This window comes from Aotus nancymaae, unplaced genomic scaffold (genome assembly GCF_030222135.1).
Source record: "Aotus nancymaae isolate 86718 unplaced genomic scaffold, 86718_ANA_hifiasm-v0.15.2.pri h1tg000007l, whole genome shotgun sequence".
NCBI classification, from domain to species: Eukaryota; Metazoa; Chordata; class Mammalia; order Primates; family Aotidae; genus Aotus; species Aotus nancymaae.
Genome location: NW_026988418.1, coordinates 9,623,172 through 9,644,347, shown reverse-complemented (window position 1 = coordinate 9,644,347; position 21,176 = coordinate 9,623,172). Strand labels below are relative to the sequence as shown.

Below are 21,176 nucleotides of genomic sequence, written 5' to 3'. Positions count from 1 at the left end.
GCAGCAGAACTCATAACCCCCTTTTTTATCCCCCAGGTGTTCTGTCCCAGGGAGTTAGGGCTTTATGAGTTTCCGCTGTGCTGCTGCCGTTTTCTCTGCCCACAAGGAGGCAGCCTAGTCACTCTCAGCCTGCAGAGGCTTCACTGAGCTGCTGTGGGCTCCGCCCAGCTGCCGTGTGAACTTCCCTGCAGTCCTGTTTATTTGGGTGTAGTTAGAACTGCTTCCGCTATGTTGGCCCGCCTCTGTAGTGATGGACTGTCTGTGTAATGGCGGGTTGCCTTGGTGACGGCAGGTTGCCTCAGGAGCTGCAGGTTGCCTCCGTAATGGCGGATGCCCCTCCTCCACAGAGCTGGACTGTCCCGGGTTCAGTTGTGCTTGCCGTGAAAGTCTCAACCCAGAGCGTTTCCAATTGCTGTTTTTTTGTTTTTGTTTTTGTTTTTGTGGGGGTGGGACCAGCCGGGCCTGGTCACCTGGCTCCCTGCCTCAGAGCCTTTTGTTTTTTAGTTGAATGGTCGGCTCTGTACCAGGTGACCTGGTCGCCTGTTGAATAGGTGCCGGGATCTGTGTGATTTCCCATGCAGCGACCCACTGCGCCAGCTGAAACCGCGGCTCTGAGATTCGTGGTGCTTTTTTGCCCGGGAATCTCCTGGCCTGGCTCCCTGCTTCAGCTCCCCTTGCTGGCTAAGAGGGGACACAGTCTTGTTTACTCTGCACTGGGAGCTGCTGCGCCAGCTGAAACCGCGGCTCTAAGATTCATGGCGCTTTTTTGCCCGGGAATCTCCTGGCCTGGCTCCCTGTTTCAGCTCCCCTTGTTGACTAAGAGGGGACACAGTTTTGTTTACTCTGCACCGGGAGCCGCTGTGCCGGCTGAAACCGTGGCTCTGAGATTTGTGGCGCTTTTTTGCCCAGGAATCTCCTGGCCTGGCTCCCCGTTTCAGCTCCCCTTGCTGGCTAAGGGGGACACAGTCTAGTTTACTCTGCACTGGGAACCCCTGCGCCAGGGCGCAGGCCAAACAGCCGCACCGGCCAAAACAGCCGTGCTGGTGACCCATGGGGCTCCTCCACCTGTGAATTTCCTGGTCTGTGGGCAGTAAAAATCCATCTGGAAATGCGGCGTCCACTCACCCTCTGCGCTTTCACTCGGACCTGCAATCCTGAGCTCCTCCTAACCGGCCATCTTGGAACTCTCTCCTCGAAACATAATTTTTTTAAAGGTGGAAGAGTTAAGCATATGTTATATTTTGGTGGAGTAGAATAGAGTTAAGACTGAATATTTAGGGCTGTATGATTTGATGGAACAGGAAGGTGGTGGGTGTGGAGGTGAGAAGGGATTACTGTACTAGCTCAAGGAAGGACGAGATAAATCTTTGCCTAACACTTAGAATGAAGAATATGGGTTTGAAAAAGAATGTAGACTGGAAAATTGGGTGAGGTCAGATTTATTTTTTCTGTTAAAGGGCAGTAGTGAGAGAAGAGATTATAATAGAGTGTTGGGCTTCAGATTTAGAGTACCCATTGATTACTATGTGGGATGGAAAAGGTCACTGATCAGAGGCACATGGATAAATTACCAACAGGATAGTAATCTCAGGATTAGAGACTGTAAATTTGTAGTGGCATGAATTTCTAACTTATTATGAGTTTCTTCAGCACGACTCAGTAGCTGTGGTATGGGAATAGAGGAAGCAGGTGGTTGGATTGATTCCCCCTGGTTGAGAGATTTACTGTCTACTGTGGCAAAAGAACAATAGGGAGCTGGGTGTATCCTGGCAAGAGAGTGGGTGATGTTCAACATTAAGGGAATAATTAAGCAAATGATGATACAGTCATATAAAAAACTATGTTTCTGCTATTGGCATTTATGTTTATGATGAGTTTATAAATAAAGTGTTTATTTTATAACATTAAGGTAATAAAAGTGCTATATAGTGTATAAAGGGTTAGTAATAACTGTAATATTCAAGTGATTATTTTAGGCATAATGATGAAAAGATACAAAACCATTATGTTGGTCACACCTATTCACATGTAGACAATTATTTGACAGGGATTATTAGCTCTTCTTTATGGGTGAAGAAAATGAGATTTAGTAAGGGTGACTTGTTCAGGGTCACAAATTTGGTAAATGGCAAAGAGAATTGTTAAAATTTATGGAATAGTTACTGTAACAGGCATTGTTTTATTATGTAGTATTAATATTTTTCTCACATGTTGCTCTAATTTTAATTTTTAGTTAAAAAAGCGGACTCATAGGAGAATAACAATATAAGCAATAGATAACTAAGTATGAGTTACCTAAATAGTGGATTCTAACTAACTTTGCAAGTTGCAAAGAGTGATACCAAGTGCTAGAGAAGTTCAAAAGAAAGCTCTTGTAGGCTAGAGTTGAAGAAAGACTTTGGAGATAGTCATATTTGAACTTGGACTATGAAGGATAGGTGGGATAGTCTTTTTGGTCTCTTTGATTTATTCCTTTCCATATTAAAAAAACTAGTTCTCTGTAATAGTCTGGTATCATGTATCTGGAGCCTTTGCTTAGATAAAAGAAAAATAGTAGTTTTGCTTTTTTTTTTTTTTTTTTTTTTTTTTTTTGAGGCAGAGTCTCACTCTGTCGCCCAGGCTGGAGTGCAGTGGCGTGATCTCTGCTCACTGCAGCCTCCGCCTCCTGGGTTCAAGTGATTCTCCTGCCTGAGCCTCCCAAGTAGCTGGGACTACAGGTGCACACCACCACACCCAGCTAATTTTTTTGTGTGTATTTTTAGTAAGACTGGGTTTAACCATGTTAACCAAGCTGGTCTCGAACATCTGACCTTGTGATCTGCCCACCTCAGCCTCCCAAAGTGCTGGGACTACAGGAGTGAGCCACTGCACCCAGCCTGTTTTTTCTTTTTTTGAGACAGAGTCTCACTCTGTCACCCAGGCTAGAGTGCGGTGGCATGATCTCAGTGGTGCAATCTGGGCTTACTGCAACCTCCCAGGTTCAAGCAATTGTCATGCCTCAGCCTCCCAAGTAGCTGGGATTATAGGTGCCTGCTACCATGCCTGGTTTATTTTTGTATTTTTAGTAGGGTTTCACCATATTGGCCAGCATAGTCTAGAACCCCTGACTTCAAGTGACCCACCCACCTCAGCCTCCCAAAGTGTTGGGATTACAGGCATGAGCTGCTTGTTTTTTAGTCAAAGACTAAGGCAGCCGGGCAAGGTGGCTCACGCCTGTAATCCCTGTACTTTGGGAGACTGAGGTGAGTGGATTATCTGAGGTCAGGATGTTCAAGACCAGCCTGACCAACATGGTGAAACCCTGTCTCTACTAAAACATACAAAATTAGCCGGGTGTGGTGGTGTATGCCTGTAATAATCCCAGTTACTTGGGAGGCTGAGGCAGGAGAATTGCTTGAACCCAGGAGGCAGAGGTCGCAGCGAGCTGAGATTGCACCATTGCACTCCATCCTGGGCAACAAGAACAAAACTCTGTCTCAAATAAATAAATAAATAAATAAATAAGGCTAAGGCAATCAATCTGTGGATATCATAAGGGACTCGACATTATTTGCTTATCCCTGGGGTATCATTAAATAAGACTGCTTTGGAAGGAATGGAAGAAATATCACTTCCAAGTAACAGCAAAGGAATGGAAGAAATATGGCTTCCAACTAACTTTGTAAATTGAGTCATGAACTCCTTGATAGGCCTTCTAGAATCTATTTCAAGTGTAAATATCAGTATATCTGTCTGTTCATCTATTATCTAAAGTTATTTTTCTCCTAAGTCATTTATATGTGATTATTATTTTTACTATGGTTAGTGGAAGAAAAATAATTTGAAACAACAGCTAAAAGCCACTGAAACCAAAGATTTAGATTTTGCGGGGGCAGGCAGGGAGAGAATCATCAAGAATGTATCAGAAAGGATTTAATGATTGAGGCTGGTTATGGTGGCTTATACCTGTAATCCCAGAATTTTGGAAGGCCAAGGTGGGTCTGTCACTTGAGCCCAGGAGTTTGAGACCAGCCTGGGCAACATAGCAAAACCCTGTCTCTAACAATACAAAAAAAAAAAAAAAATTAGCTGGGTGTGGTGGCATGCACCTGTAGTTCCAGCTACTAGGGAGGCTGAGGTGAGAGGATCACCTGAACCTGAGAGGTCAAGGCTGCAGTGCGCCATAGTCATGTCACTGTACTCCAGCCTGGGCAACAGAGCAAGACTGTGTCTTAATAAATAAATGATTGTACTGTACTCAAGGTTAAAACAGGGAGTGCTGTATGTGGATTTATTATTCATCAGTTTTAATATTTGAGATGCCTATAATTGCCATGTGTAAATTAATTGCCACAAGAAGTAGTCATCATTGTAATCTTTTTTTTTTTGAAGGTTTCAGATATACCTTACTTCTTCAATGATGCCTTATCTTAATGGGTACACAGTGCTTTCACTTGGCATCAATTATGGGCTGTTTTTTATTTTATTTTATTTATTTTATTCATTTTCAAATTTTTTTTCTAGACGGAGTTTTGCTCTTTCGCCCAGGCAGGAGTGAAGTGGTTCAATCTTAACTCATTGCAACCTCTGCCCTCACCTTCCCCACCCGCTTAGTTCAAGTGATTCTCCTGCCTCAGCCTCCTGAGTAGTTGGGATTATAGGTGCCTGCCACCATACCTGAGTACTTTTTTTTTTTTTTTTTTTGAGACGGAGTTTCGCTCTTGATACCCAGGCTGGAGCACAATGGCGCGATCTCGGCTCACCGCAATCTCCGCCTCCTGGGTTCAGGCAATTCTCCTGCCTCAGCCTCCTGAGTAGCTGGGATTACAGGCACGCGCCACCGTGCCCAGCTAATTTTTTTGTATTAGTAGAGACGGGGTTTCACCATGTTGACCAGGATGGTCTCGATCTCTTGACCTCGTGATCCACCCGCCTCGGCCTCCCAAAGTGCTGGGATTACAGGCTTGAGCCACCGCGCCCGGCCGAGTACTTTTTGTATATTTAGTAGAGACGTGGTTTTGCTGTGTTGGCCAGGCTAGGCTGGTCTTGAACTTCTGACCTCAGGTGATTTACCCACCTCAGCCTCCCAAAGTGCTAGGATTACAGGCATGAGCCACTGTGTCTAACTGATTACCTGTTTTTTAAACAATACAGTATTACACCAACTGGGATGATTTCTGATCTCTCCGTTCCTTTAGAGTGGCTCTCCCAATAGGGCACAGGTTCCATTCTATTCATATATCCATACAGCAATACAGAAAGTGGCTCCATTAGCTAATACAGCATTACCATATTTGTCATGAAAATCAGGAGTACGTTTCTGGTGGCTCTGCCTTGCCATTGTTCGCTTAATGCTTTGAACTTGGAGACGACTTAGTGTGTGTGGTTTTTTTGTTTATTTGTTTGTTTTGGTTTTTTTTGAGACTGAGTCTTACTCTGTCACCCAGGTTGGAGTGTGATGATGCAATCTTGGCTCACTTCAACCTCCACATCCCGGGTTCAAGTGATTCTCCTGTCTTAGCTTCCCAACTAGCTGGGATTATGGTGCTTCCCACCACGCCTGACTAATTTTTTTGTAATTTTTAGTAGTAATGGGGTTTCACCATGTTGGTCAGGCTGATCTTGAACTCCTGACCTCAAATGATCCGCCTTGCCTCAGCCTCCCAAAGTGTTAGGATTGCTTACAGGTGTGCGCCACTGTGCCCAGCCATTAGTGCATTTTTGACTGAGGGAAACATTGAGAAGGTGAACATAGAACTGCGGCAATGCAGCTGCTTCTTTGGTGCAAATTCCCATCATTGTAATCTGTCTCATTCATAGATATTTAATGGATTATGACTTCAGATGAGTACTTGATGCTTTCTTATAGGATTTACCTGGTAACTACACAGAATTAAATATTAGACAATTTAATGAGCTATGAAAAGATAGCTGTAATAGGGGAAGCACTTTTTAAAAATAACTAAAAAAAACTTAACCAAAACTGACTTGAAAAGAAATTGAAAATCTTCATACCATAAAAGAAATTTAATTAGTAATTTAAAAAATTGACCAAAACAATCCATACAATTTCCTTTTTGTTTTTAAATCATTGTGATTAAAAAAAACCTTCACAGCTGGGCACAGTGGCTCATGCCTGTAATCCCAGCACTTTGGCAGTCTGAGGAGGTTGCATCACCTGAGGTCAGGAGTTCGACCAGCCTGGCCAACATGGTGAAACCCTGTCTCTACTAAAAATACAAAAATTAGCCAGGCGTGGTGGTGGGCACCTGTAATTCCTGCTACTCGAGAGGCTGAGGCAGGAGAATAGCTTGAACCCAGGGGGCAAAGGTTGCAGTGAGCTGAGATCATGCCACTTTATTACTAGCTTGGGCGAAAGAGCGAGACTCCCTCTCAAAAAAACAACAAAAAAGACCTTCACATAATATAAAATTTATCATCATATATATATATTTTTGAGATGGAGTTTTGTTCTTGTTGCCCAGGCTGGAGTGCAATGGAGCAGTCTTGGCTCACTACAACATTTGCCTCCCATGTTCAAGCGATTCTCCTGCCTCAGCCTCCTAAGTAGCTGGGATTACAGGCATCAGCCACCATGCCTGGCTAATTTTTTGTATTTTTAGTAGAGATGAGGTTTTACCATGTTGGCCAGGCTGGTGTTGAAATCCTGATCTCAGGTGAGCCAACCACCACGGCCGGCGTTTTTTTTTTTTGGACAGAGTTTTGCTTTGTTGCCCAGGCTGGAGTGCAGTAGCACATCTCAGCTTATTGCAACTTCCGCCTTCCGGGTTCAAGCAATTCTCGTGCCTCAGCCTCTTGAGTAGCTGGGATTACAGGCGCTCGCACCATGCCTAGCTGATTTTTGTATTTTAGTAAAGATGGGGTTCCACCATGTTGCCCAGGCTGGTCTCAAGCTCCTGACCTCAGGGAATCTGCCTGTCTTGGCTTCCCAAAGTGCTAGTATTATAGGGATGAGCCACCACACTTGGCCCATCATAACCATTTTCAAGTGTATTGCTGAGTGGTATTAAGCATGTTAATGTTGTTTTGAAGCACATCTCCAGATCTCATCTTGGAAATCTGAAACCCTGTACCCATTAAACAGTGACTGGTCTTTTCCCCTATCCCCCAATCCCTGGTAACCAACTTTTATTTTGTTTCTATGATTTTGTCTAGATTAGATACTTTGTATAAGTAAGTGGGATCATGTAATATTTGTCTTTGGCTTATTTCACTTAATATAATATCTTCAAGCGTCAGTTGTGTTTTAGCATATGAAATTATTTTCTTCCTTTTTAAGGCTGAATAATATTCCATGTATGTATATACTACATTTTGTTTATCCATTAATCTGTTGATAGACATTGCACTGCTTTCACCTCTTAGCTAATGTGAATAGTGCTACTGTGAATGTGGGTCTGCTAGTATAAATGTCTCTTTGAGACTCTGCTTTCTTTTTTTTTTTTTTAAAGATATATACCCAGAATAAGGATTGCTAGATCATAATGTTTTTTTTTTTTTTGAGGAACCTTCATATTATTTTCCATAGCAGTTGCACCATTTTACAATCTCACCAACAGTGCTCAAGGGTTCCAGTTACTACACTTCCTTGCCAACACTTGCTCTTTTCTTTTCTTTCTTTTTTCCTTTAGCAGCCATCTTAATCAGGTCCATATAGATTTATAAATGAGTTCTACCAAACATTTGTAGGCAAACATTATAGATGAATTATTCCTGAATCAATAAAAAGAAGAAACATTCTCATATGTATTTAATGGGTGAACACTGTGTAAAAAGATGAACACTGTGTAAAAAGCTAATTTGCTGATATATATGAAATAAGGTGGTTGGATCAAAGACCACTATACAGTTGCATTCCTTTATACAAGTAGCATATAACAATTGTAATTTTAAAAAAAGCTTTATTGAGATATAATTCACATACCATACAAATCACCAATTTTAAGTATATAATTCAATGTTTTGATGCATTACATTGTTAATTTTTTAAAATTATAAAATATGTATGACGAAATTTTTCATTTTAACTGTTTGTTTGTTTGTTTGTTTTTGAGACGGAGTCTTGCTCTGTTGCCCAGGCTGGAGTGTAGTGGTGTGATCTCGAATCACTGCAACCTCCGTCCCCCAGGTTCAAGTGATTCTTCTGCCTCAGCCTCCCGAGTAGCTAGGACTACAGACGTGTGCCACCACACCTGGCTAATTTTTTGTATTTTTTTTAGTAGAGACGGGGTTTCACTGTGTTAGCCAGGATGGTCTCTATCTCCTGACCTCGTGATCCGCCTGCCTTGGCCTCCCAAAGTGTTGGGATTATGGATGTGAGCCACCTCACCCAGCCCATTTTAACTGTTTTAAGTGTACAATTCAGTGGCATTGGTTACATATACAATGTTCTGCAGCTATATTCATCTTCCAGATAGAATCCCTATAACCATTAAGCAATAATTCCCTCACTCTCCCCTAACTCTCAGCTCCTGGTAAATTCTATTCAACTTTCTTTATGAATTTGTCTATTCTAGATATTTCATATAAATGGAATCATACAATATTTGTCCTTTTGTGTCTTCTTATTTCATTTAGCATAATGTTGGTGTTCATCTATACTGCAGCATATATCAGAATGTTATTTGTTTTCATGACTGAATAATATTGCACATATAGACCACATTTTGTTTATTCAGTCATCTGTTGGTAGACTCTTGGGTTTTTTTTTTTTTTTTTTGAGACAGAGTAAATGTGTGCCATGGTGGTTTGCTACACAGATCATCCCATCACCTAGGTATTAAGCCCAGCATCCATTAGCTATTCCTCTTGATGCTTTCCCTTCCCCCACCACCCCTGGACAGGCCCCAGTGTGTGGTGTTCCCTGCCATGTGTCTATATGTTCTCATCATTGAACTCCCACATATAAGTGAGAATATGTGATGTTTGGTTTTCTGTTCCTGCAGTCCTCCTGCCTTGGCCTCTCAAAGTTAGTTTGCTGAGGATAATGGCTTCCAGCTCTATTCATGTCCCCTGCAAAGGACAGTATCTTATTTGTTTTTATGGCTGCATAGTATTCCGTGGTGTATATATACCACATTTTCTTTATCCAGTCTGTCACTGGTGGGCATTTAGGTTGATTTTGTGCCTTTGCTATTGTGAATAGTGCTGCATTAAACATACACATGCATGTATCTTAATAATAGGATGATTTATATTCCTTTTGGTATATACCCAGTGATGAGATTACTGGGTCAAATGGCATTTCTGCCTCTAGGTCTTTGAGGAATTGCCACACTCTAATTGTTGAAGTAATTGTTTATTTTCATTGTGAAACAGTTTTTTAAAATGTATTTTCAAAGAAAAATAGTATTATAATTTTATGAAAATATCATATGGCTTTCTTTTTTTTTTTTTTGAGACAGAGTCGTGCTCTGTCACCCAGGCTGGAGTGCAGTGGCACAATCTCAGCTCTCTGCAACCTCCACCTCCCGAGTTCAAGTGATTCTCCTGCCTCAGCCTCCCGAGTAGCTGGGACTACAGGCACATGCTACCATACCCGGCAAATTTTTTATATTTTTAATAGAGACGGAGTTTCACCATGTTAGCCAGGATGGTTTCGATTTCCTGAGCTTGTGATCTGCCCGCCTTGGTCTCCCAAAGTGCTGGGATTACAGGCATGAGCCACCGCGCACAGCTGGAAATATCATACGTGTCTCCAAAGATAAAATCATCCTTTAATTTTGCTTAGCCAAGAAACTCAACTAAAACTACCTGCTGGAAATGGCAGTTTTCTGTCTCAGCGTCAGTAACATACGATCCAAAGTCTATGTTGTGATTGCTGTTGTACAGTTTTCATTCAGAGATTAGTTTTGCCAACAGTGTCTGATTTGGGATTGAGATTTAGCTCACAAAGCAATTGGTTGTTGGGGCATAGGAAAGCGTTAGTGTTACTAATGAGCACACTACAGGGAAATCATTCCAGTGGGGAAAAATAGCATTTGTCCATGCATGAACAAAGTTGTTCTGTAATTCAGTGCTGCAGCCAAATAGTGAAGTTTGGATTTGGATGTGGCAGCTCCCTGATGCTGGGGGGAAATTTTGTTTAATCATTGTCTTTTAAAATGAACTTAGTACAAGCTGTCACTTTTTCCCTTTTAGAAAGATGAAATGTTTTTTTGTCTTTTTCCTCTTTTCCTGTTTCCATAATTTTATTTTTAGGCTTCCAAAAAGTTGCAAATTTAATTAAAGTAAATGTTTTCCTCTTGGGTAGCTTAACTAATTTTTTTTCCTAAGCATTATTCTACATCTAAAATTATATCCTAACATCCAGTTCTAATTCTCTTCGTTTTTTGTTCCTCTAAAATGAAATAAATTTGTGAATTTTAGGAAATACATATTATCAAATTATTTTGTTTTGTATTGAACCTTTTATAATATCACAAATAGATATCTTTGGGATTTTTCTTCTTGTTTCTTGGTTCTTTAGCAGATAGTCAGAATTATTATCTGATGGAATATTTTAGGTTTGTTTTGTGCCTTTGATAACACCGTTCACCTTTGACAACTTATTTTATTTTATTTTTTTTGGAGACAGAGTCTCGCTCTGTTGCCAGGCTGGAGTGCAGTGACGCAGTCTCTGCACTGCAGTCACTGCAACCTCTGACTCCCTGGTTCAAACGATTTTCCTGCCTCAACCTCCCAAGTAGCTGGGATTACAGGCACTTGCCACCACACCTAGCTAATTTTTATATTTATAGTAAAGACGGGGTTTCACCATATTGACCAGGATGGTCTTTATCTCTGACCTCGTGATCCACCCACCTCAGCCTCCCAAAGTGCTAGGGTTACAGGTGTGAGCCACTGTGCCCAGCCAACAACTTTTTTTTTTTTTTTTTTTTTTTAGACAGGGTCTCACTCTGTTGCCCAGGCTGGCGTGCAGTGGTACAATCTTGGCTCACTGCAGCCTTGACTTCGGGCTCAGGTGATCCCCCACTTCAGCCTCCCAAACAGGTGGGACCACAGACACACACCACCACACCTGGCTGATTGCTGTATTTTTTTGTAGAAACAGTTTCTCCATCTGTTGCCTAGGCTGGTCTTAAACTCCTGGACTCAAGTGATCTACCTGCCTCAGCCTTCCAAAGTGCTAGGGTTACATGCATGAGCTACCACATCTGGCTGACAGCATATAACAGAATAATTTTCTATGTTCTTAGTATTTAAATGCCCTCAATGCTATATGGCAAAGATTTATACGACTGAAACATTTTTCTTAAACTGAGCATTTTCATGTCAAAGATACTTGTAGGCGATAACATTTACTATTTGGAAGGTAAATATTAAGACTTTTTTGGGAAGCAAATGTGAGAAGTTGAGAAAGAGAAGGAGATACTGAGGGACATTGCAAATCCCTTTACAGTATTTTTTTTCAGCTGGTTGATCAAAATGAGTAAATAAATATAGCTTAAATGAGTTAACTGCAAAACAGAAACATGAATTAGTAATAGTGTCTTTATTTCTTCCTTAATGAAACTTAAAGGCAAATTCTAATCTACTAGTTTATGATCTCTAGTTATACTAAACTACCAGTAACAGCTAATAAAGCTGTAAGTACTGGGGACTTTTTCCTAATACAGAAATAATACTTTTATGTTTGCCATTTTTGGTTCTACATGTTACTTAGGGCTGGTTCAGGGAGGTAGAATATGATGTTTGAAATAGCTTATAGTAAAGAATGGGAGAGAGGTAAATTTAGGGTAAGATTTTTGGATTGTTTTGAGGGTCCACTTATGGTTGGAGACCATTATTAGTGAAACAAATTGAAGATGATGTAACTTTTTCCTTTTTATTAGCCTAGAGAGAGAGCAGATAAAGCATGAAACTGGATTGAGCTATGGTCAGGGTTTTGCCAGACAGGTACGGTTGGGAGGATAAAAGAGCAAAAGAGATGATAGTATTAGTTGAGAGAGAGAGTGAAGACCAGTATGGGATGGAAAGAAAGTATTAAGTTTGAGGAATTAGAGGTCTTACTGAGGTGAAAGAACAGTGGTAGTATTGAATAAATTGGAGATTTCATTGAAGTGAAAGAACTGGGATTATTGGAGTATGTGGTAAAGATGTAGAGAGAGAAGTCAAAGAGTACATTTGTGGGGTTAAGAATGTGGTTCTCATTCTAGTTTTATATCAGAATTACTAATGCCTTTTTTTTAAAAAAAGAAAACATAGGCTGGGTGCAGTGGCTCATGCTTGTAATCCCAGAACTTTGGGAGGCTGAGGCGAGTGGATCACCAGGTCAGGGGATCGAGACCAGCCTGACCAACATGGTGAAACCCTGTCTCTACTAATAGAAAAATTCACTGGGCATGGTGGGGTGCACCTGTAATCCCAGCTACTCAGGAGGCTGAGGCAGGAGAATCGCTTGAACCTGAAAGGCGGAGGTTGCAGTGAGCTGAGATCACGCTCTTGCACTCCAGCGTGGGTGACAGAGCGAGACTCCATCTAAAAAAAAAAAAAAAAAAATGCAGTTGCCCAGGTCTCATTCTGGATCACCATCTGTAGGGAGTTGGGTTAAGGCATCTTCATTTAAGTTATACAGCTAATTAAAAAATACTTTAAAATTTGCATAGTGTACAGTTCTTTGAGTTTTGACAAATGCATAGTGGTGCCCTTTATTCAGGATAGGGTAAATAGAAACAGGTGAGGAAATATGGTAGGCCCTCCCTATTCATGGATCCTGCATTCTTGGATTGAAATAACAAACAACTGTGGATCAGAAATATTCAGGGTGTGTGTGATAAAACCAATAAAAATAACAATACAACAACAAAAATAATACAAATAAAAATACAGTATAACAACTTTTTAGCATTTACATTGTATTAGATATTATAAGTAATCTAGGATGACTTAAAGTATATGGGATGATTTACATAAGCTATATGCAAATACTTTGTCATTTTATAAAATGGTCTTGAGCATCCTTGGATTTTGGTATATGAAGGGGTCCTGGAACCAATCCCATGAGGATACTGAGGGATGATTGTATATATTTGGTTTTGAACACTCTCTAGTTTGCTTGTTTCACTAAAGCTGGCGCCATAGAGTTCAGAAGAGTGGAGATTATTATAATCAATTAACGTTTTCTTTATTGTTTCCTTAAGGCTAAATCTGGAGTTGACACATTTTTTTCTATAAAGAGCCATATAGTAAATACTTCAGGCTTTGCAGGCCACAGATGATCTCTTGCATATTCTTTGTGTGTGTGTGTGTGTGTGTGTGTGTGTGTGTGTGTGTGTGTGTGTGTGTGTTTATAACCATTTAAAAATGTAAAAACTGGCCAGGCATGGTGGCTCATACCTGTAATCCCAGCACTTTGGGAGGCCGAGGCGGGTGGATCACCCAAAGTCAGGAGTTCAAGACAAGCTTGGACAACTTGATGAAACGTTGTCTCTACTACAGATATAAAAATTAGCTGGGCGTGGTAGCACACACCTGTAGTCCCAGTTACTATGGAGGCTGAGGCTTGAATCTGGGAGGCGGAGGTTGCAGTGAGCCGAGATTGTGCTGTCCAGCCTGGGTAACAGAGTGAGACTCCATCTCAAAAAAAAAAAAACAAAAAAAAAACAATGTAAAAATGCTCGCACAGTGGTGCACGCCTATAGTTCCACCTACTCAGGAGGGTGAGGCGAGAAGATGACTTGAACACCCAGGAGTTTAAGACCAGCCTGGGCAACATAGTGAGACCCTGGTCTCAGAATAAAAAAAGTAAAAACCATTCTTTGCACCTTGGAAAACAGGCAGAAGGCCATGGTTTGCCAACCCCAGGCAGATCATCAGTATAACAATAAATCAAACTCTGATTTGTAGTATTTGTTGATTTCTAAAATATAAATACTCCTACTGTGGCTGATTTCAGTCCATTAGTGGGACATACTGAATGCAGAATTTGAAAGAAATCTTCAGTAACACACAGTATTTCCACTATATAAATACAGTAGATGTTTCTTAAAAGCATAAATACATTATTAATGAAGTGATGGGTTTTGAGTATTTTTTAACTTTATTTTTAATATAATTTAATTGTGAACTTACATGATTTAATATTTAATAATGACTGTGTAGAATAGCGGCTTGCAAAATTCCTGAAAATACAGCTTTCACTAGCCTGTACAAGTTGGAGTCAACATAGGATGAAACCTAAGGCTCAGAGAGGTGAGATAATTTACCAAATCAAATTTAAGTGGTGGAATCAGAATAAACTCTAGGTTTCTTTTGATTTTTATCTTAATCAAAGCAATACTGGTTTATAGTTTAAAAAGTTGAAAAGTACTGCAAGGTTTATAGTACAGAATCATCAGTTACCTGTCTTACCCACTCTTCTGCCACTTTCTAGCCCCCAGGGGCAATACTTAACTCTTTTAGCTTTTTCTGCTGGTGTTTACCTCCCTATTTTTCATAATATGGTTATACTGCTATTTATAACTTTTCACTTTTTGATATTATTTATTCCTTCTAAGGAAGATAGTGATTTACTTATGCCATACACTCTTTCCTTCTATACATTTTCCAGTATATTTATATCACAATTACAACTGTTAAGTTATCTTTCAATATTCACACTGTTAATACTGTATAGTGTTCACAGCTAAACCATTAGTATATTATGATTACATTTCCTTTCATTTTTGAGATGGGATCTAACTCTGTCGCCCAGGCCGGAGTGCTGTGGTGCGATCTCAGCTCACTGCAACCTCTGCCTCCTGGGTTCAAATGATTCTCATGCCTCAGTCTCCTGAGTAGCTGGGACTACAGGTGCGTGCCACCACACCCTGTTAGTTTTTTATGTTTTTAGTAGAGATGGGCTTTCACCACATTGGCCAGGCTGGTCTCAAACTCCTGACCATGTGATTCGCCTGCCTCTGCCTCCCACAGTGTTGGAATTACAGGCTTGAGTCACCACGCCTTGCCATATTTCCTTTCTTTAAATAAATTTAAAGACAGAATTTTATGATTCTGTCAGAACCATAAAATTCATCACAGTATGGTTAAACATCAGATAATTTACCATTTCCATTCTTTTCTTAAACATACCCTCTAAGCTGCCTTTCTTCTTCCTGTTTGAATTCTGTTGTTTTCAGCTGTAACCCTAGTACTGCATTCACCATTATGCTGGGCATTGCCTTTGCTTCTCTCCTGTGTTGGCATCCATTTTCCTGAATTTTATACTACCTGGTTTCCTAATTTTTCATTTTGGTGGAGCACATCATTCAGTTGTTTCCTAAGAAAGGATGCTGAGAGATAAGTTGTTTGAGATCTTGTATATCTGAAAATATCAATTCTACCCTCATATGTAATTGATAATTTGGCAGGATATATAATTCTATCTTGAAAAATCATTTTCTCTCAGATATGGAAGGTTTATCTTCAGTGTTTCTAGTCTCCAGTGTTGCTGAGAAACCCAAAGACATTCTTTAGTCCTTTGTGAGCTTTTTTTTCCCCTTGTGATAGATTTTAGGACCTTCTCTTTTTCCCCAGTGTTGTGAAATTCCACAGGGGTGTACCTTGATGTGTATCTTTTTTTTTTCTTTTTTTGAGATGGAGTCTCGCTCTATCTCTCAAGCTGGAGTGCAGTGGTGCCATCTTGATTCACTGCAACCTCTGCCTCCTGGGTTCAAGTGTTTCTCCTGCGTTAGCCTCCTGAGTAGCTGGGACTACAGGTGCATGCCACCACACCCAGCTAATTTTTGTATTTTTAGTAGAGACAGGGTTTCACCATGTTGGCCAGGATGGTCTCCATCTCTTGACCTCGTGATCCACCTGCCTTGGCCTCCTAAAGTGCTAGGATTACAGGTGTGAGCCACTGCTGATGTGGATCTTTTTCATTCATTGTGCGGCATACTCTGTGGGCATTTTCATTCTAGAAATATATGCCCTTCAGTTCTCAACATTTTTCCTTATTTATTTTAAACGTTTCTCTTTCTGCTTTGTGGAACTTTTATTAGTTTGATGCTGGATCTTCTAAGTTGATATTCTGATTCTCTTATCTTTCCCTATTTTTTCATTACTTTCTCTTTTTGTTTCACTTCCTGGGAGATTTCAGCTTTACCTACCAGATTGTAAACTGACCTAAACATTTTTCTATCATAATTTTAATACATAAAGGCTCTTGTTCTTTGAATGTGACTTTATTATAGATCTTATTTGTCTTTCCTAGATGCCGTCTTTCCTAGATGCCGTCTTTCCTTTTACATTACTTAGCATAATATTTTCAAGGTTCATCCATGTTGAAGCTCCATGTGAGTGGGCAGGAACTTGTTAACTGGGGGCCTTCACTGAGAAGTGATAAGATGATGAATACCAGCCAGATGTGGTAGCTCACACCTGTAATCCCAGCACTTTGGAGGCTAAGGCAGGAAGATCTTTTGAGCCCAGGAGTTCAAGACCAACCTTGGCAATATACTGAGACCCCGTCTCTACCAAAAATCAAAAAAATAAAATAAAAAAAAGATGATGAATATCTTTATCATTGGGTAACCTGAGAATATCTGTATTTTTAGACATTTTTTAGGGTCCCGTCAGTTTCTATGGAGAAAAATCTACCAACTCCTGACTGGGGGTATATGCTTGACAGCTCATTGTTTGGGTAACCAGAAGGGGCTAGGGGAATCTACCTATTTGGTAGAAATTTCCTTAGTTATGCTGTTTTCAGTGTAGAGTTCACCCCTATTCTCAGCTGAACTTGGTGTTCCCTGAGTCTAGAGCCTTTCTAATTATTTCTCTGGACTGATGAGTTGACAGGCAACCTTGGTCTAGAGAGGAGGAGGGGTAGTTGCCTGGTTGCTTGGGCAGGTGGGGAGAGCTAAGGACCTAACTGCTCTTTCTGTAGATTGTCAGCCAACTCTTCTGTTTTTGGCCCAATGACTCAATCCTCCCTTCAGAGATGCACTGTGCTTCCAATTCCTGGCCTTTCCAGGGTACAGTGGTGTGAATCAGATTGCTTTTTTAATATTTTTTGAGATAGTCTCACTTCATTGCTTAGGCTGGAGTGCAGTGGCGTGATCTCAGCTCACTGTAACCTCTGCCTCCCAGGGTTAGCCCATTCTCCTGCCTCAGCCTCCTGAGTAGCTGGGATTACAGCCCCCCACCATGCCCAGCTAATTTTTGTATTTTTAGTAGAGACAGGGTTTTACCGTGTTGGCCAGGCTGGTCTCAAACTCCTGACCTCAGGTGATCCACCTGCCTCAACCTTCCAAAGTCTAGGGATTACAGGCTGGAGTGCAGTGGCTATTCACGTGTGCAGTCATAGCACACTGTGGCTTTGAACTTCTGGCCTCAAGCAATCCTCCCACCTCAGCCTCCCTAGTGACTGGGACTATAGGTGCACACCACTGCACCTGGCACAATTTTTGTTTTTGTTATTGAAACACATTTAAAAAATGTATACAATATATATACTTACTTACACAGTGTTCTCCTCTGCTGTTCCCTGGTCCCTGTTGTATCCACTATTAACAGTCTGTGTATTCTTCATATGTTTCTATGCATATATATCTATATACACACATACACACACACTTACATGTATATGTCTGTACATTTGTTCATATATCTACATATTAATTAAAACTGAATTGAAAATATCTTTCTGTATTGCTAATATTTAAAAACTTGTAATATAGGCCAGGTGTAAGTGGTTCATGCCTATAATCCCAGAACTTTGGGAGGCCAAGGCAGGAAGATTACTTGAGCCCAGGAGATTGAGACCAGTTTGGGCAACATAATGAGACTGTGTCTCTTAATTTAAAAAAAACCCAAACTTGTAATATATTTTCTAAAAATGGAAACAAATATTTTTCATTGTCTACTAAATAGAAATAAAAGTGCTCTGTATTTTATAGATAGTCATTTCAGAAGGTATTTGCTCAGGTGTACTTATCACTCAGCATTGCAGTGCTCACCTAATACAAGAACTACTTTGTCAAGCAGTTGAAAAGATGACTAATGTACCCTAATCAGTTTTTCCCTCAAGATAGTCCTTTTGATCTACTTAAAAGCTAAATGATTTGGAATTGTTTTACCTTTATTTATAATATCACAACCTGGAAGAGACATATAGATAAAAATCTGCTTATCTTCATCCAATTAGGTTATTAGGAGGTAAGTTTTTATTCACATTTGTCCAGTATATTCTACAATCCACATGGGAAGGTGCGGAGCAACTCTCCTCTAAGGCAAAACATTTAGATTGAAGATTTAGTTTAGTTTGGTAGAGCTATATTTGAGTGTACTCACAATTTTAGGAACAATGAATTATCTTGAAATTTATCCTTTTGGATTGTAAAGTCCGTCTGTATAGAGACTATGTCTATCTAGTTCATTGCTATGTTCACAGCTTCTGGAACATAGGAGGTGTTCAATACATATTTGCCTATGTATGTGTGGAGTGTGATGATAGATAGTAGGAATGAAGAAATAGGCCAATATTCCATTTAGTTCAGATCTTATAATTGTGTTCTTTTAGCAACTTCATGTAGGAACTGCCTTTATAATAATTTCATTCTTCTTACGTTTCCGTAGTTGAGAACAGCAAGATACAAGGAGTCAGCCCTCTGTGATAGACGTGAAATGGTCATTATGTGTTGTTGGTGGTAGAGCTATCTGTGAACTATCATTACCCATAAATAGCAGCTTCCTCAGGCAGTCTAGTCAACTTAACTCATCTCAACATAGTGCTCCTCCATTGAAGGGATGTAGACAAGTCTCCATAACTTCTTTTGAAGGTGATTAGTGAGTAACCTACCTGCTGATGCAAGGAAGCACATTGATTCTTGTTGGGCCCTGTTGGTCATACAGTCAAATCACTAAGGACTAGATTTGAGAAGCTTAGTTTTTGACCTTAAAGTTTCCCCAATTTACTCCTTTTGCTGGGTTTCCATTAAAATTTGCTTTTACCCCATTCTGAATGAGTATTATAGTTAGGTGTTTCTATGTGTCATTCCCTCTTGATTTGTTCTTTTGAGTGCAGGGAACACTTTGTCTTTGTACCTTTGCATAGCTATAGTGCAGTACTTTGTATAATACCTGTTCACACTGTTAGTCCTTGTGTTAAGTGGGTAAGTAGAAGAATTTTAAATTTTGCTAAGTTATAGTTCCAACTGTAGCTACTTTTATAAGTCACATAAAATCCCTTTCAAATAAGATGGGTATTTAGCTACTTTGAAAAAAAGTATGGATTATAGCACATCCTCCCCCATCTAGTAATTTCAGAAGTCTGATATTTAGTTATTTTAAAACAACTTTATTGAGGTATAATTCACATACCATACAATTCACCCACATTGTATAATTCAGTGGTTTTTAGTGTCTTCAGCAAGTTGTACAACCATCACCATAGTCAAATTTGAAATATTTTCATTACCCTGAAAGAAATCTTTTATACATTAGCAGTCACTTCCTATTTCCCCCTTGCTCCCCAGCTGTAGGCAACCATTAATCTACTTTCTGTCTCTATAGATTTGCCTATTCTGGACAATGGGATTATATAATACATGGCCTTTCATGACAGGCTTCTATCACTTAGCAGAATGTTTTCATATTTGTCCATGTTTTAACATATGTCAGTACCTCATTCCTTTCTATTGCTGAATAATACTATTGTATGGATATATACTTCATTTTATTTATCTGTCTGTTGATAGATATTTGGGTTGTTTTCCATTTTTTGGCCATTACAAATAATAACTATCATGAACATTCATGTACAAGTTTCTGTGTAGATACATGTTTCTTTTTTCTCGGGTATATGCTAGAGTGAAATTGCTGGGCAACTCTGCATTTAATCTTTTGAGGAACGGCCAGACTGTTTTCCAAGCAGCTGCATCATTTTACATTCCCACCAGCAGTCTATGAGCTTTCCAATTTCTCCACATCCTTACCAACACTTGTTATTATCTTTCTTTTTGATTATAGTCATCCTAGTGGGTGTGAAGTGGTATTTCACTGTGGTTTTGATTTGCATTTCTCTGTTGGCTGTGTTCAGTATCTTTTCATGTGCTTATTGGCTGCTTGTCTTTTGGAGAAATATGTATTCAGATCCTTTGCCCATTTTTAATTGGATCATTTGTCTTTTATAGAATTGAAAGAATTTTTTTATGAATTATAGATACAAGTACAAAAATATATTTACAGATAGATTGACAAATGTTTACAAAAATATACTTTATCAGTTCTACTTCCAAAAGCATTCTCCCATTCCGTAGGTTGTCTCTTCACTTTCTTGATGATGTCCTTTGTCGCACAAAAGTTTTTAATTTTGATGCAGTTCATCTGTTTTTTCTTGTTTGTTATTTTCGGGGTCATATTTAAGAGACCATTACCTAATCTAAGGTCACAAAGATTTAAGCCTATTTTTTCTTTTAAGAATTTTATAGTTTTAGCTCTTGATATTTTGGTCTTTGATCTATGTTTATTTAATTTTGGTGTGAGGCAGGGATCCAACTTCATTCTTTTTGCATGTGGATATCCACTTGTTTCAGAACAATTCTTTAAAAAGACTATTCTTTTCCTCATTGAATTATCTTGACACCCATGTTGAAAATCAGTTGACTAATGGACTTTTCCCTCCTTCCCTCCTTGCCTCCTTCCCTCCTTCCTTCCTTCCTTCCTTCTCCTTTCTTTACTTTCTTTTTTTCTTCCTTTTCTTTCTTTCATTTTTGAGACAGGGTCTCACTCTGTCTCCCAGGCTGGAATGCAGTGGTGCAATCTCGGCTCATTGCAACCTCTGCCTCTTGGCTTCAAGTGATTCTCATGCCTCAGGCTCCTGAGTAGCTGGGCTTACAGGTGTGCACCACCGTGCCCAGCTAATATTTGTATTTTTAGTAGAGACAGCATTTCACCATGTTGTCCAGGCTGGTCTCGAACTCTTGACCTCAGCTGATCTGCCCGCCTCCACCTCTCAAAGTGCTGGGATTACAGGTGTGAGCCACCGCACCTGGCCAATTAAGGGACTTCTGTTTTGGGGAAAATATTCACAATGTTCTCCTTTCCCCCAGATTGCTTGCAATTTTTTGGTTAAATTAAGAAAAAAGAAACAATCTCAAAAAAGATTCAAGTACGGTTCAAAGAACATAATTTTTTGGAAGCATTTGAGAGTAAGTTGTCAACATGATGACATATGATGATCATTTTTGCATATT

The 21,176-nt window shown here is 39.9% G+C and overlaps 1 protein-coding gene across 5 annotated transcripts in view; it reads left to right on the top strand.

The window, feature by feature from the left end:
• The window catches only part of PIK3R3 (phosphoinositide-3-kinase regulatory subunit 3), a 107,344-nt gene that overhangs the window by 29,534 nt on the left and 56,634 nt on the right, over positions 1-21,176 (top strand). The gene's annotated exons all lie outside the window — the stretch shown is intronic.